Source organism: Pipistrellus kuhlii, unplaced genomic scaffold, assembly GCF_014108245.1.
Source record: "Pipistrellus kuhlii isolate mPipKuh1 unplaced genomic scaffold, mPipKuh1.p scaffold_m20_p_2, whole genome shotgun sequence".
Classification (NCBI taxonomy): Eukaryota; Metazoa; Chordata; class Mammalia; order Chiroptera; family Vespertilionidae; genus Pipistrellus; species Pipistrellus kuhlii.
Window position 1 is genome coordinate 65,833,273 of NW_023425515.1, and position 17,680 is coordinate 65,850,952.

The window sequence follows — 17,680 nt, forward strand, 5'->3', positions numbered from 1 at the left end:
ACCATGGTTGACATGTACACATAAGAAATTGTTTGACATTGAAATTGGGACTCAAAAGAACTGTTGGGCCAGAAAGGAACTCACTGCAGACTGATTCATTTGCCTCTCAGTATAACCATTATGGCTTGTCTCAGGTTTTGTCCTCCTAAGGAAATTCCTTGTATCACACGATCTAATGCATCTAGGGGAAATAATGAACAACATAAACTGATGAACAGAAACAGACCTGGAGACAGAGAAGCAGCAATTAGACTGTCAAACCTCAGAGGGAAGGTAGGGGAGAGTGGGGGCAAAGGGGAAAGATCAACCAAAGGACTTGTGTGCATGCATATAAGCCTAACCAGTGGTCATGGACAACAGGGGGTGGGCATACCTGGGGAGGGGTTTGGGATGGGAATGGGGGGATGAGGACAATTATGTGATACCATAATCAATAAAGAATTTAAAAAAATAGAATCATAAGAATAATTATCCTCAAAAAGAAATAAAGTAAATACATTATCCTTCATTTGAAAGACAAAATCTATGTATGAGGAGACATCTACTTCTGGCACTCTGAGTAGGAAATGTGAACCATGAACAAATAGAAAACACACTTAAAATATATATTTTTTAAATCTACTTGAAATATCAGAAAGCTAACAAGGAACAGAAAATGATGACTCCATGATCTTGAAGAAGAAAAAAAACTCCAAAAAGAGGAGCCTGATATTTGGAAAATATCAAAAGGCAGGTGAGTTGAGAAGCTGAGCAGAACTTTTGCAAATCTCAGGGGGTCAGACAAAATTAGAGTGCAGAGCCTGCCAAAGAAGCAATGCCTATAAAAGTACATAATAAGAGCTACACTCTCAGAATGAGAGAACTAGAAATGGTCTGGCTCTCACAGGGTAATGAAGTCCAACTTGAAGTTATCTGGTGTTCTATAATTAGATTAAATTCATGGAAGCTTAGTTCTCCTAGACATACATTCCTTTGGAGAAAAAGAAGACATACTAGTAGGCTTAATTATATTCAATTTATGTTACTAAAGCAAAATAATCAGGCACACAGAAAAAAATATATAGTTTTTAAAAATGAAGATATGGATAATAGAGCTATATATACCAGGGATTCAGGTGTTACACAATGACTTTAAAATATCCTGAATATGTTTCAGATAATGGAGTTACAAAATGAGTTTAATGTAAGTGAACATTTTCAAAGAGATATAACTGAGCTCTGAAAAAAATAATTTTTAAGAAAATGAAAATCTAGGAATAAAAGCACAGTAATTGAAAGTAATGTTATGGATAAAGTTTCACAACAGACTAGAAACACGTGAACACATCTTTAGGAGAATGGAAGATAGGTCAGAACATTATACAAAGAAAGAAGTACAATAAATGAAAACTGTATAAAAGCATAAAACAACATCGTAAACCTAAGGAATACAGTGAGAAGACCTACCATATGTGTAGTTGCAGTCTAAGAAAGCAAAAAAAGAATGAAACAGAAGCAATATGCAGAAAGACAAGGTTGTAATTTTCTGAATCATTAGAGAGTTACGAAAACAATACTCCAAAATAACTGTGAACTCAAGCAAGATAAATACAAAGAAAATTGTACCTGACATAGTGTAGTAAAGTTGTAGATAAGAGAAAAAAAGATAAAATCTTAAAGGACACAGGTAGAGTAAAAAGTAGATTAAAATAAAAACAAACAGAAAGTAGACCTCTTAAAAGGAAAAAAAAATAGCTGAGAGAATTGTATTAGTTATTTAACCATGTAACAGAGTAGCCCAAACTTAGTTGCTTAAAACAACAAACATTTATTATTTCATAGACTCTATGGGTCAGTAATCTGGGAGCTGCATGGCTGTGTGGTTCTGGTGCAAGTTCTCTAAAGACAAAAGCAACCAACTTGTGTGCATCCAAGCATCCACTGAAATGCCGTGTCTTTATTGGAGGAGATCTTTTTCCAATCTTACACTTCTTTGATCTTTGGGCTACTTTATAAGCTGCCTAAGTATCATCATGACATGACAGTTGGCTTCCTTTTTCCAAGGCAGCCTTATATCACGACAGCTACCTTCTCTCAAAGAGAGAAATAGAGAATGAAAGTGAGAGTGCACACCAACAGGGAAGTTATAGTCTTTTTATAACTAAGTGTTCAATTTGGCATCGCATCACTTCTATTATATTTTATTTGTTAGAATTAAGTCACTAGGTTTGCTTTGTGCTTTCTTGATAGGAAAACTCAAGTGTCATGTGGAACTACTCCTGCTATTTAAGAAATTACTCAAAACTTATACTTTAAAAACAACCATTTTATTTTACTCAATTTTTGGATCAGGAAATAGAGGTGAGCTCAGGTGGATGGTACATCTCAGCTGGTTGCCTGGGGCTGGAGCATCCACCTCCATGATAGGTTCTGCATTCACATGTCTGATGCTTCAATTGTTCCTGGCTTCTTTGTCTTTTTCCATAGGATAGGCCATTCTTTAGGACCTTTCCACATGTCTTATCTTTCTTACAGTATGGTGGTTTCAGAATAATCACTTCCTTAAATTGTATATGTCTTCCAATAGACAAAGAAAGGAAACTGCCTACCAAGCTAAAAGCTATCCCCAGGACCAGTGGAGCATCACTTTTATTATACCCAGGTCAGCATGTTAGTCACAAAATCAACCCAGATTCTAGGGAATGGAATTTAAAAGATGAGTTAGAGAGGTCACATTGCAGAAGAAACTTGTAGTTTTGGAGATATAATATTGTTGCCATCTTTGGCATAATGCAATCTCTCTCTGGCCACACAACCTACATTTTATCTCCAGGAAAAATAAACTTTCTCTCTCCCTACAGATTTCATCCCATTTTCCTGGCAGGGTGCTAGATTTGACCCTTATTCTTAGGCCATTCCTTGAATTGGGAATCTTTTATTATGTGAATTTAGTCTTGGCTCCTTTATATCTTCAAAATTCAGATAGAAAAATTATCAGTTTTTCTTATCTCATCTCTATATATCCACACAATGGAAAGAAACCAGTTGGCACTTCCAAGATTTTGCTTAACACCTGCTAAAACAGATCCTCTAGTTCATATGCATATATTTTCTTTATATTTATATTCTCTTCTATATGATTTATTGGTGCATAAAAATTCTAAAACTTAGAATCTTAAGACAAAATGAAACAAATTTGTTTTCTCATATATTGTAGTTTCTGAAAATAAGGAATTTGGAAGTGCCTTGGATGATTCAGACTCAGGAGGTCTCCCATTCAGTGGAGGCTTGTAGCTAGAAGATCAGCATTCAAGATATTTCTCTCACTTGGCTATATTCAGAAAACCTCAGTTCAGCACTGGTGGGAAGGTCAGTATCACAGATCAGCCTGGGAGTACTCACAGCATCACAGATGTCTCCCTCCAGAGAAAGTGATTCAAAAAAGAGAGCAAGAGAAAAGTTGCCATTTCTTTTATGACCTAATCTCTGAAGTCATACCTTTCCATCTTATTCCATTAGGAGTAAGTTTCTAAGGGCAGCCCACACTTGAAGAGAAAAATTAAGCTCCACCTCTGAAAGAGGAGGGTATCAAAGAATGTATGGACATATTCTAAAAATATCACTACTGCACTACCACAGTCTATAGTTTTGCTAAGTTTTCTATCACTATGCAATACAATCCATCTGTTCTCAGCCTCCAATAACTCTTTTTCAGAATTCTTCCACAGCCACAATGCCACAATGGTCTCCTTGGGCTTCTTCATACCAACACCCAACATGTGGTCCCAAATCCAGAGACATATGTTTTGTATTTCTGTTAAAACAAAAACTCTCAGTACCAAATTTGGGCTCTGGAATATATTCCCCAGTAACAAACTACCCCAAACCATTAGTAGATTAAAGCAGTCACTATTTACTATGTGTGGTCATCTTGTAGATCAGCTATTTTTCAAGGCACAGTGGGATGGCGCCAACCTGCTCCATTAAATGTGGGCCTCACCTAGAGTGGCTCAAGTGGTTGGAGAAGCCTGTTATGGCTTTGACTGGGATAATATGTTTAGGACCTCAGATTGGGATGTCAGTTAGGTTTTTCAGTTCTCTATGGGTTCTACTGGAGTTGAAAAAAAGAAAGGTTCTTTCCTCATTTGTGGCACCTAGATTGAAATGGCTAATATAGTTGGGTCTAATCAACTCTCTCTCTCTCTCTCTCTCTCTCTCTCTCTCTCTCTCTCTCTCTCTCTCTCTCTCTCTCTCTCTCTCTCTCTCTCTCTCTCTCTCATATTTCTCTGCAAAGCTTTGGATTCTCAGAGCTGCTAGGATTCTTTCAGAGTATTTATTTATTCCAGAGAGAACATCTTAAGACGTTTCAAGGCTCGATATGACTTAATCTTAAAAGTCACTCAGCATCAGTTCCTCTGTATATTCTAGATTATACAGGGCCGACCCAGATTCACTGTAAAAGAGCACTGCACAGGACCAAGATTCGTGATTTATTTGGGAACCGTATTTGGAAATTAACTACAACAGAGTCTCCTGTTAGCTATATATGTGGTCACTGACTTCAAGAATAGTTTTTTATTCTTTTCTCAAAGTGCATTTTCTGAAACACAATTTTCACCTACATTAGTGGGGTAAATTACTTAAATTTATTGTGGTGGTTTTGCACATATAACTAAACTAGAATGGGTTTCATTTAGGTATAATTATACAAGATATAATATTATCTTCATTTCTGAAATCAAAAATTTTGTTTTTGTAAGTACCAAAAGAAGCAATTTTAAGAAAATTGCTTATTCGTTTAATAATTTTATATACTTCTCTTACAGTCTCTTGTGGTTCTAATGTTTATGTATTAATCTCTAAGAATTGGTTATCACTTTTAATTACATAATTTCCCTTCAATCACAAAAAATTATGGGAAAGCATTACACTAACTAGGTAGTCAATATATTTGTTGGTGTTACTATTTATGATATATTAATATGCACACATTTATTCAATAAACATGTGCTAACCACTTTTTCATGCTGGGCTTTTTATAATATTTTTATAGAAATGTACATCTTTAAAACAGCTAGCTGCATAACCCACTCCTCTCTCCTTCCCACCACCTTCCTTCTTGGCTACATAGCTTTGAGTACCATTCAGGCTAATCAAAGTTTCATGACCACTGATAGACATTTAAATATAGTAATTTTACATATAATAATTTTCTCCAAACTGGCCTGAGACAGATATAAGATTTTAAATTTTTCATGGCAGTAGAATAGAATAAATGCTAATATTCTTCAAAATAACAGTATCAGCTTAAAAAATTGTCCATATTATGTAAATCTTACTTCCTTTCCTGGTTTTCCTTGTTCCCTTTATATCCTTCTTCATTTCCTCCATTTCTGTATTGAGAAATACAGAAAAATAATATGTTATTTTACAGAGAAGTAATCTCTGATGATAATTTCTGAAGTGGTGTCTTCACTCCTATCAATCACATTACCTCTTTGTTTCTTTTAACACCATCTGTAAGCCTATTTATTTATTTGTTTGCTTATTTCCTCTTCCCTTTTGAAAGTATAAGATCAAGGAGAGTAGACACATTTATGTTTAGTTTACTACTCTATCCTGGGTGCCTGGCTTAAATTTAGCAATAAATAAAAATCTGAAACATATTCCATAAATGAGTGAGATCATGTGATATTTATCTTCCCATGACTGTCCTAAGAATAATGCTCTCTAGTTCCATCCATACTGTTGCAAATTGTAAGAATTCCTTCTTTTTTTACAGCAGCCTAGAATTCCATTGTGTAGATGTACCACAGTTTTCTAACCCACTCATTTGCTGATGGGCACTTAGGCTGTTTCCAAATCTTAGCTATGATGAATTGTGCTGCTATGAACATAGGAGTGTATATATCCTTTTTGATTGGTGTTTCTTTATATATATATATATATATATATATATATATATATATATATATATATATGACACAAACAGACACTGGGGTGGGGGGCTTTGAGAGCATGTGCCCGGGGGTGGGGGAGGGCTGGTAGGGGAGGCTGTGGGGGTAGTCAGTGGGGGAAAAAGAAGATATATGTACTACTATTTGTAATACTTCAAGCAATAAAAAAAAATCTTTAAATTAAAAAAGACAAGAGTCCTCTTTGAGAAAAAAAAATCTGAAACAAAAATTAGTTATTTAAAATAGTTATAGAAACCAAACAATGTCATGTTTATTGTGGGGATTTGTGGATTCCCTCATGATACATGTTTACCTTTATCTGGGGAACTGAGTCTATTTTCATTCAAGTCTCTACACTTTCCCCAAAGAAACTAAATGATTTGGTAGAAACTAACTCTACTCCTAACTTTAAAATATGATATATAAGGGAAGCCAAAGAAATCAGTGAATGACATGCCCAGGCTACAGTGAGAAAATAGTTTTTTGATCCAGTTGAGCCAATGAGGAAATTTGGGAAGCAGTTTCTTCACCCTTATAGAAGAAGAGATACACTTTTTGTGTGGCCTGAAATTTACAGAACACGGTTTAACATTCACCATTAAGAAGAATATACCAGTGACTTCTACCAGGCTTAATCCCATGGCCAATTCTCAGACCTTGACTTACTCTGTATCTCAGCAGCAGTAGAAACATTATGTTGTGGACACTGCTATGAATCACCTAAGACTTTATTCAGAAATAAAGTATTGTTAAACCAGCTGCCAGGAAGCTCTAGACCACATGTGTCAAACACAAGGCCCGCGGGCCAAATCCGTCCCGCCAGGCCTTGCAATGTGGCCCGCACCGCGCTGTCATCACTGCACTCCGCTGCGTTTCCATCACAATGACAGTTTATGACTGTTCAGTAAACCATTCGGCCCTCGATTTAGGCTGGATTTTAGATTTTGGCCCCTTCTCTGATTGAGTTCGACACCCCTACTCTAGACAGACAACTCTTCAGGGATTACCTAGGCTGAAGAATAACTAATTTATGTTACACATTTCTTTTCTCAAAGAGGACTCTTGTCTTTTTAAATTTAATGCTTTTTAAATTGTGTGAAGTATTACAAATAGTAGTACAAATGTCTTCTAAACCCCCATTGATCACCCCCCAGCCTCCCCTGCCTGCCGGAACATGCCTCAATGCTCCCCACCCCCAGTGTCTCTGTCTGTGTCTGTGTCCATTATATCCTCAGTTCTTTCCTCAGAATCGGAAAAGGCCTCCAAGTAGACCACATTGCAGTTTGACTTCTTCCTCTGTGGAATCTTGTTTTCTTCTTCCTTCAACAGATGCTAATCCCAAACATACTCCTCCATTGACATTTTGTATATTAATATCTGATACATGAAGACGTATCGCCTAGAAGAAAGTCCAATAAAATTGATATGCAACTTCTTCCCCCTGTTCCAAATAGAATGTGCGTAGTTTTTATTTTTACTTTTTAAAAATATTTATCAACCTTTTCCCCCCCATTTTTTTTTATTGTTTGAAGGATTACAAATAGTAGTACATATGTCTCCTTTTTTCCCCCTTGACCTCTCCCCCAGCCTTCCCTATCCTCCCCAGCATATGCTTTCACCCCCCCCATGTCTTGTATCCATTAGTTATGTTTATATGCATGCATACAAGTCCTTACAGTCCCCTCGCCCCCAACCTCCCTTACCTTCCCGCTACAGTTTGACAGTCTGTTCATTGATTCTTTATCTCTATAACTATATTTTCCCCCACTTCTTTTCTTTGAAAAATCTTGCAACTGCAGACTAGAAATAAACATATACTGTAATATAATAACAACAACAAAAAAAAAAAGTCTGAGTCCCAATTTCAGTGCCCAACAGTTCTGAGACCCAGTTTCAATGTCAAAATAGTTCCTTATATGTACATGCCAGCAATGATATCTGAATGATGGACAGATGGTGGCAATGCAGGTCCGACCCTCACTGGTTTTAGTTCTGGGCAACCTGCAGCTATGCACAGCTGCTGACTGCTAGCTTGGCCAGGCATCATTAGTGTCTTCCATCTCTGGGCTGTTTCTCCTCTTGTCTTCATGGTTGGAGCAGACCTGACAACTCCTCTCTCTTGTAGGAATCCCCATGGTTTTGGAGTAGTTTTCTGAAAATATCAGTCTTCCGTTAGGGTTACAACTGCCAGAAATATAGTAGAGATTCTGTTAAGCTATGATTGACTTTCAGGGGTAGTGATTTAAGCAAAATAAGCAAATAAGTATATTTTTTACTCAAAATTATGGGTAAGAAGGGAGAAAATACATAAAGTAAGTATATTATTTTATATTTTACTCACATTTAAAATATACCTGAGATTTACTGTGTTCAAAATATTTTGCAGGAAGCAAATATTTCAACTATTGATATACATTGAGTGGCTAAATTATTATGATCTCTGAATGCATAATAATCTGGCCACTCAGTGTATTTGTATCTCAAATGGGTACCAAAAGTATTCTAGACTTTTGCTGGAGATCAACCACTTATTTGCCCTGAGCTTTCTATCAGCCGGTGCAAAGGGGAAAACTTACCAGGTGCATGATTTATAGTATCTTTAATATCAAATAAATGAGGTATTCAGAGATCATAATATTCTAGCCACTCAGTGTATGTTCTAAAAGGCATAACTAAACTAGAACCAACACTGTACTTCAGTATCACTTTATGATAAAAGTTTCTAATTAGTTTACAAGCATTGCCTGAGAGTCCTTCTGACATTCAAAAGCTCCCTGGTTGCCTTAAAACTTGAGTCTCTAAAAAAATGAAGTACCTCATTCTAGAAGTATTATTACTTTTATAAATTTACATTTATTTCATTGTTTTTACCCTTGATGAAAAATGAAAATGTGAAGATAAAAAAAGAAGCACACCTTTGTGGGACTGTATATCATAACAGTCAACAAAATATAAAATGATTTATTATCATTCCTTGTTTGTTCCAATTAGTATTGGTTTAAGTTGGACAAAATTTGGTAATTGAAGAATATATTTTTAATAAAATCATTTGCAGGCTTTACATTTCTAGAAAAATAAGCATGGTTTAACAAGACATTGGCCCTAACCTGTATGGCTCAGTGGATGGAGCATCAGCCTGCAGACTGAAGGGTCCCAGGTTCCATTCCAGTCAAGGGCATGTGCCTGGGTTGTGGACATAATCCCAGTGGCATGTATGCAGGAGGAGCTGATTGATATTTCTCTCTCATTAATGTTTTTAGTTCTCTGTTCCTCTCCTTTCCTTTCCGTAAACAAACAAACAAACAAAAAACAAAACAAAAAACACAAGACATTGGACTATGTGCCAGGACACCCAATTCAACCTGTCACTTTCTGAAAGCATGACCATTCTAAATTGTTTAACCTTATCTGAGCTTATTATTTTCATGTAATATTATGGAGAAAATGCCATAATGCTTTTGGATATATACCCTCAAGTAGGATTGCTGGATCATATGGTAGTTCTATTTTTTAAAAATTTTTTTAGAAACCTCCATACTGTGTTTCATAGACCGTGTACTATTTTACATTCCCACCAGAAGTGCACAAGGTTCAAATTTTCCACAACCTCACCATCATATGTGATCTTTCTTTCTTTCTTTATTTTTTTTGTATTAGCCATCCTAACAAGGGTCGGGTGATATCTTGTGACTTGGGCTTGCATTCTCCTGATGATTAGTGATGCTGAAAACTTTTTAATACACCTGTTGGCCATTTGTATATTTTCTCTGGAGAAATGTTTACTTAAGTGTGTTGCCTATCTTTAAATCAGGTTAATGGTTGTTTTTCTTTTGAGATGTAGGAATTTTGGAAGTTAACTGCTTATTAAATATTTGGTTTGAAAATATGTTCTCTCATTCTATTGGCTGCATTTTTGCTCTGTTGACTGTTTCCTTTGCTGTACAGAAGCTTCTAGTAGAGTTAAACACAATAGGTAAAGGAATGGAAACAACCTACATCTTCATCAACAGAAAAGTAGCAAAGAAAATATGACATATACATTCAATGGAGTATTACTCAGCCACTAAAAACAAGGAAATCTTACCATTTGTAACATCATAGATGGGCATGAATGACATTATGGTAAGTAAAATAAGTCAGCGGCAGAACAAAGATTGCATAAGTCCACTTATATAAGAAGCAGAAAACTAGATTAGGGGTTTCTAGAGGTTAGGTGTAAGCAAAAATGGTCAGCTTTTGTTTAATGACTGTAATTTACAGTTATACAAGTTAAGTCTGTTTTAGAATCTGTTATACAACTCCATGTTTATAGGTAACAATGCGACCTTGTGCACTTAAAAATTGATTAAGAGGATAGATCTCATGTTAAGTGTTCTTATTGCACATACACATAAAAAAGAAAAAGAAACACAAGAAAACTTTTGGTAGTGATAGATGTGTTTATTACTGTGATTACTGTGATTATGGTACTAACATCACAAATGTATGCAAATAGCCACGGTTATATTAAAAGCTACTCAACATCACTAATAATTTGGGATATGCAAACCCATCAAATTGTGTACATTATATCTGTGCAGTGTTTATATATTAATTATACCTCAATAGTTGAAAAGTAAAAAAATAATGTATATGAAAGTACTTTGAAAACTGAGTCAAATTTTACACATTTAAAAAAATAGCATTATTATTAGTATTATAAAAATATGTGTCATTTGGGGGTAGTAGTTTCTAAACAACAAAATGATTAAAATAGATTTAAACATAAAATAAAATTATTAAAATGATATTGGCTATGTCAATGAGAAAGCCTGAGGATTGAGGTCAGGAATTATAGGAGTTTAAGAAGTAGGAAACCCAGCCAATGCCACACTCTATGTGTAGTTTGGGAAACATACCTTCCTTGGCATCATCAATATATTTACTCCCCCTATGTCAACAACTCCCCACTGATAGACCACACAATCCCTGCCACTAGTCAATGCCATAGGATTAATTTTAAGCTTTGTCTTTATATGTCTAATTCAAGCTTTAAAACTATTTCTCTATCTGGACATTATTCATGGGTCTGCATCCTACAGATGGGTCAGAAGGGGGATTCTCTTAGCCCAAGTCATATTTTGTAGCAGAAATCAGTCACCAAGACTCCATTATATCCAAGTGAGTTACATAAACAGCATTTTCTTAATAAAGTGTGGGTAAAGAGTTACCCAGAGACAGGAAAAACTTCCCATCAAGTTCTGAATAGGCATCACTCTGCATTAATTATCTCTATAGAAGACCATTTTGGCTGACATAGTGATAAGAACCATGATATAACTTTTAGTCTATATATAAATAATTGCTGTCACAGAAATGAAACCCAATAATGTAGCTGGCATGGATAAGGTAAAGGGTACAAAAGGAATGAAAAATGCCTTTCATTATAATTGTGCAGATTGCTGAATTAGTTGTGGAGTAGAAGGGAAATGCACAGTTCTAGTCAGACAATGGTAATTATTTTAAATTCACATTATATGCATTTGGTAACTGATCATATTGGCTAGGTGTTGGAATTTTTCTCATACCATGAATAGAGAAAAATTAGAAATAATATTTTAGTTTAGAAGGTGCTAAAAGTTATCTTTGCTAGATATATTCAGATTATGAATATATATATATATATATATATATATACACACACACACATACACACATACACACATACACACATACACACATACATATATACATATATATATATATAAATAAATAGTTTTTATTTCATGACAACTTTCTGAGTTACAGAATTATCTCTCTGTGAACAAAGAATGCTAGTTTACTATATAGAGTGGTTGAGGCCATGCGTTGAACAGAGGTATCAGATCATAGATTATGCAGAGGAAAAAGAGAGGCTCAGATTATTTTGTTTTCTTTTTGAGATAGATCAATCCAAATTGTAAAGTGTACCTTTGGCACAGCATGCCTATGCTGATTCACCATGAGGAAGGAGATGATATAGGAAAAATTCAGTTTTGTTTTTGTGTGTGTGTGTGTGTGTGTGTGTGTGTGTGTTTTAGGAGAACTTGGTGTCATGTGGACCAAAGGCTCAACCCCACTGTACATACCTTTACAGAGATTGTATAAACTTTAAGAAAGTATAAAATCAGCCCTAGAGTCAGTGTACAACTCTATTATGTGAGTCCCTGAGGAAAGTGGGTGACTGGCCCTTTTCTTGGTTTGGAACAAATCAACCCAATGGGGGCCCTGCCATTTCCCCTCTCCCTCCCTGGTGCTCACCCCAGTTTCAGTGGGAAGTTAACATCACACCCACTGTGCTCCTTTAGCACATGCATCTCTATATCTGACCCCATAAATGAAACAAGACCAAAGAGCTGGAGAATCAGTGCCCCATGAGCAACTCTCAACCAGTGAGGGATGGAGGTCCCTGGATAAATACCCAGGGCTGGGGTTGTGAGTCCTGGAATTCTGAGGCGTGTTCACTGAGGTTTTTCAAGGGAACCCCCATGAGAATCAGCCTCAGTTGCTTATAGTGGTTATGCTGTTATTAATGCACTTTCTCACTATCTCCTCTCCCTACCCTAGCTTACTTCCCCACTCCCTCATGGTGTTTTCTGGAATCACCTCCCAAATGAATTCTTAACACCAACCTTTTTGTCTCAGGGCCTGCTTTTTTCCTGCTTAATGTAAATGTCCACTTGATTTATTTCTTTATTTTTAAGCCCACAGTGCCACTCTTCTGGCGCCACAAGATTGATTAAGGAGGAAGGATTCTTTGCTGCTTGATTGCCTTTGTGAGGACCCGCAACTCTCTGATGGTCTCAGTATTCTCATCACGGGGCCAGTGGTCTTCTCTGGTGACCATTCCTCCCTGTTGCTTGTATGTCTGCCATGATCTGAAGCCTTCTCTCAAGGCATAGACACAAAAGATATAGGAAAGAAATTCATTTGTTAAACTACAAGGAAAAGTGCTTCATTGAGACATTGTTTCTTATGGATTGCTATACATGCTTCTTGCTAATCATACTTCCTTGGACATTTTCATTATGATTGTTTTAAGTAATTTCCTGCAGAAATAAGACTTACAATATTGAAATTCTGTGCTGTACAAAGCTCAATATCTCTTGCCCTTATTTTCCTTTTTCCCAGTCCACCCCAACATCACAACTTCCCTGAAAGCAGGGACTTTGTTTTGTTTATTACTAATACAACAATAACCCAAAGTGTCTGGCAAATAGTAAATGCTTCATAAATGTTTGTTAAATGTATCAATTGAATCAATTCAATTACTTGGTAGCCTTATGAGCTTTGGAAAATTGATTAATATCTCTGTGTCTCTATTTTCTCATACATAAAATGGGAATAATACAATTATCTCCCTTAAGTCATCATTTTGACATTTGAATAAAATTCTATATGCTCAGTGTAGTGCCTCACACATAATAAATGCTTCAAACATATATTCTATTATTGTTGTTAGTATTAACTTAATGTATACCGTATTTTCCGGCATATAAGATGACCCCCTAATTTTATAGTTAAAACGTACAATAGGTTTAGGCCTATATTCCCTGTATAAGACTACCCCCCACTTCCGAGGCAACACCAGTTCTTTTTTTTAATAGACGGCCTCTCTGACTCTGGCCAATCTGAGCAGGCTTTTTACTAGAACACAGTGTACATGTTCTGTACCGGCAGCTACACTGTGTTCTAGTGAAAAGCCTGCTCAGATTAGCCAGTCAGAGAGGCGGTCTATTAAAAAAAAGAACTGGTGTTGCCTCGGAAGTGGGGGGTAGTCTTATACAGGGAATATAGGCCTGAACCTATGTTTTAACTGTAAAAATTAGGGGGTCATCTTATACACCGGAAAATACGGTATTTATGGAAGGATGACTGTATGCAGGTTATCATTAGGTGTTGGGATTGCACAGTGAAACATACATCCACCTTGGGGGTTAGGACAAGAGGATAAATGAAGACACGGGATGTAGCTGGGGAGAGGGAGACTGCTCAGAGCAGAAGTGAAAGATCAGGAACATTTTTCTATGTGTTTTCAAAAGGTGGTGTATGTCTTCATTGTAAGGCTGTCATTATTTCTGTTTTTAGAGTGATTTAATTTCTGATTCCACCCACAATGTTCCCCCTCAACTCCCAAGAGGGAGGAAGCCAAGAAGCTTAATGTGTCTATTTGGTTATACCAGGGTCACCTTTCTCTGGATAAGATGTTATTATTCCATCAGATCAGATAATGCTTTACAATTTTTTTTATTTTCTTTTTAATTTCTAAAAGACAAAGATTCTTATCTTTTTAACATAAACAGAATACTATCATCATGCTAAAAATATTTTTTAATATCATCAAATATCTAGCCAGTTCAATCTTTGTATGTGTGTGTGCCATCTATTTCTTATTTTGGCAATATATCAGCCTTAAATTTTTATTATTTCCAGACTTGGTTTTCTTTCTCGTGCCAAAGTAAAAATACAAATACAATTTTGGATTTTCATAAAGGTTTTCCCACTCCTGTGGGGATTTAAACAAAATACCACTAACTAAAATCATCTGAAACAACTAGTTTCTATGATCACGAAAATGTAAACATGTCAGCAAAATCAAATATGACTCTTCTATATCTAGCCCAAAGGCATTAAGACCTAAAGTAAACACCAGAGTGTGCTTGCTTTCTAAGAGGAAAGGGCATCTCAAGTTCAGAATGAAAGACTTGAGTAATTTGAATATATTTCTCAGGGACAAGAGGGCTTCAAAGGTGACTATGCAAGTCTGTGCGAGACTAGATAGTGAAAATTAAATCTTTTAGAAGATAGAAGATGTTCTCCCACCAAGATTAAATACCCTAAGAAAAATATCTCACTTCGTGGCAGTCACTGTGCGAGGAATTTTATGTATGTAAGTCAGTCTTCACAATAACTGCATAAAGTAAGGATTATCAAGCCCTCATTAAAGAATAGTAAAGCAAGGTTATCCATTGTGCTCAAGATCACTTAGCTAGGAGGTGGATTTGTTTTTAGGCTTGTTATACTTTATATATTTTATTGATTTTTTACAGAGGAAGAGAGAGAGATAGAGAGCTAGAAACATCAATGAGAGAGAAACATCAACCAGCTGCCTCCTGCACAACCCCCACCTGGGATGTGCCCGCAACCAATGTATCATATATGCCCTTGACCGGAATCGAACCCGGGACCTTTCAGTCCACAGACCGACGCTCTACCACTGAGCCAAACTGGTTTCGGCTAGGCTTGTTATACTTTAAAATGCCTGGTATTTCCATGACTATAACAATCTTCCTCCTCTGGACTTCATCAAGGTGTGACACCTGCGTAAAGAGGAGAAAAATCAAATTTGAAATATACTCATGTAAACATGACACTGACCTGCCCTCTAAGAAGGGGTTCATCCCAATGACAAACGAAGTAAAGGGCACAGTCTTAGGGCAGCTGCACCAAATGCTGGATTCAATCATAGCTAACTCTCTTATTTCACACATGGAATTACATGTTCCCTTTCAATTGAACTCCTATATCAATCAGAGTTCAGAGAAACAAAGCCACAATAAGAATTAGGTGAATATGGGATTTATATCAATTATAATAATTAACTATATTAATTACACCTTACACTAATGTATGGAAATCTGGGGAAATTAAAGTTTAAAACAAGGAGAGAAAGGCACCAATTACACAATAGAGACACAAATACAGGTATCTAGTCAAAAGTTGCAAGGTAAGGGTGCCAGATTTAGCAATTAGAAGTACAGAACGTGCAGTTAAATTTGAATTTTAGATAATTTAGACATATTTTAATATAAATATGTCCCATGTAATATATGAGGTGTACTAAGCTTTTTCCATTATTTATCTTAAATATAAATTTAACTGGGTATCTTATCTGGCTACATAATAGTGAGTGCATCTGGGAAGCCAAGTATTGATATGTTTCCTTCTGTAGTGAGACCACATAGGGGAAGTTTGTGGTGTGCCTATAGAAATAGCTACCAGCTCTGTAGCTACACATTGAGTGTCTGGGGTTACTATAGGTTAACAAGGAAAAAAAGAAGAGCTGATATGGGGTAAAAGAGAATAAGGACAACCTGGGACCTCCTGGATCCCTCTATTGACAGGTGTGAAGTCGAACCACAACCACTTCTAGAGAATGGTGACTTCTGCTTCATATCTGCATTCTGAATCCTACAGGGACGCCTCTCAGTCACACAGGGGAGGGGGTTCCGGGAAAGACAGCTCTTAGTCTTAGTCAAATCAGTGTAACTCAATGTAGTATATCTATTTTTCCCCTAGAACAAGTTCTCTCTCTTTTGCCAAGTTAAAATGTATCTAAAAATGGATTTTAAATATACAGTTATATGAGTTTTGACAAATTTGTATATGTAATTCAGAACTACCAAATCAGATATAGAATATATTCTTCATCCTAGAAAGTTCTCTCATGCCCTTTCCAATCATTCCCCTCTCCCACACATAAACACTACTGATTTTTCTTTTATCATAAATTAATTTTGCTGTTTACAGAGTTCTCTAGAAATGGAGTCAGACAGTATTTTCTTTTGTATTTTTTACACACAGTATAACCTGCTCATCAACATTTCTGTATGCAGTGTTTTATTATTTTTATTACTAAATATTATTTCATCCTATAATTATAGTTGACCCTTGAATGACTTGGTATACAGATTCCCCATGTAATAAAAATTTTAAGTATAATTTTTGACTCCCCCAAACCTAACTTTTAATAACGTGCTGTTGACTGATGTCTTATTGATAATATAGTTTATTAACACATATTTTGTGTTATATGTATTATATACTGTATTCTTACAATAAAGTAAGCTAGATAAAAGAAATATTAAAAGATAAGGAGAAAATTGATTTACTGTACTTATTGAAAAAAAATCCTCATTTATGTGAATCCACACAGTTCAAATCTGTGTTGTTCAAAATATCTACACATAAAGTTAAAAATAAATGTATTGGAATAGTAACTTTATACTAAAAGTTGGATAGGAAACTAGCATAATTATCATATATAAAAGATATGCATGCAGAAAGTACTATAAAAATGTAATTTAAGGATAGTAAGTTGTGTTTATTTGGCAAATGCTCTAAAACTCCTTTCATTCCCTAATGAAACTACAGTGGTACCCAGTACATAAAGACATTTACCGGAGATTTTTATCTTAAAATTATCAAAGCATTGAGAGATAAAAGAAAAAAAAATTATTTTGATGCCCTAACCTTGATCTAAATCATCTTGCTCACAGTCAGTGGTAATGGCTATCATCTCAACCCCCACACACATGCTAAGAAATGTGACACTAGAACTTGGTGTAAGAATCCTTGGGATCATGAAATGGGATACTGTAAGGTTCCCTGTAGTCCATACTCTAACCACAACCCTAGAAATCAACTCTTCCCAATCCTGAGCCTGTGACAAGGCTAGAAAACATTTTAGCAGAGCCTGGAATAACACTCTTGGCCAGAAGCCAGAACCAATTTAAATAGACTTGGACATGATTCTGGAACAGCCAATGTGTAGGGTGTGGCAACTTTCATTAAACAAAGGACCCTCTTACTGTGTGCTTAAAATCTTGAATAGACTTCTCTGTACTGCTCTTCAAGCCTATTTACCTCCCTCATGACCTACCTTCTTAAGAATATAAGCTGTCTTTTTAATCTATGCATCTCCATTGCCTAATAGGGTGCGTAGC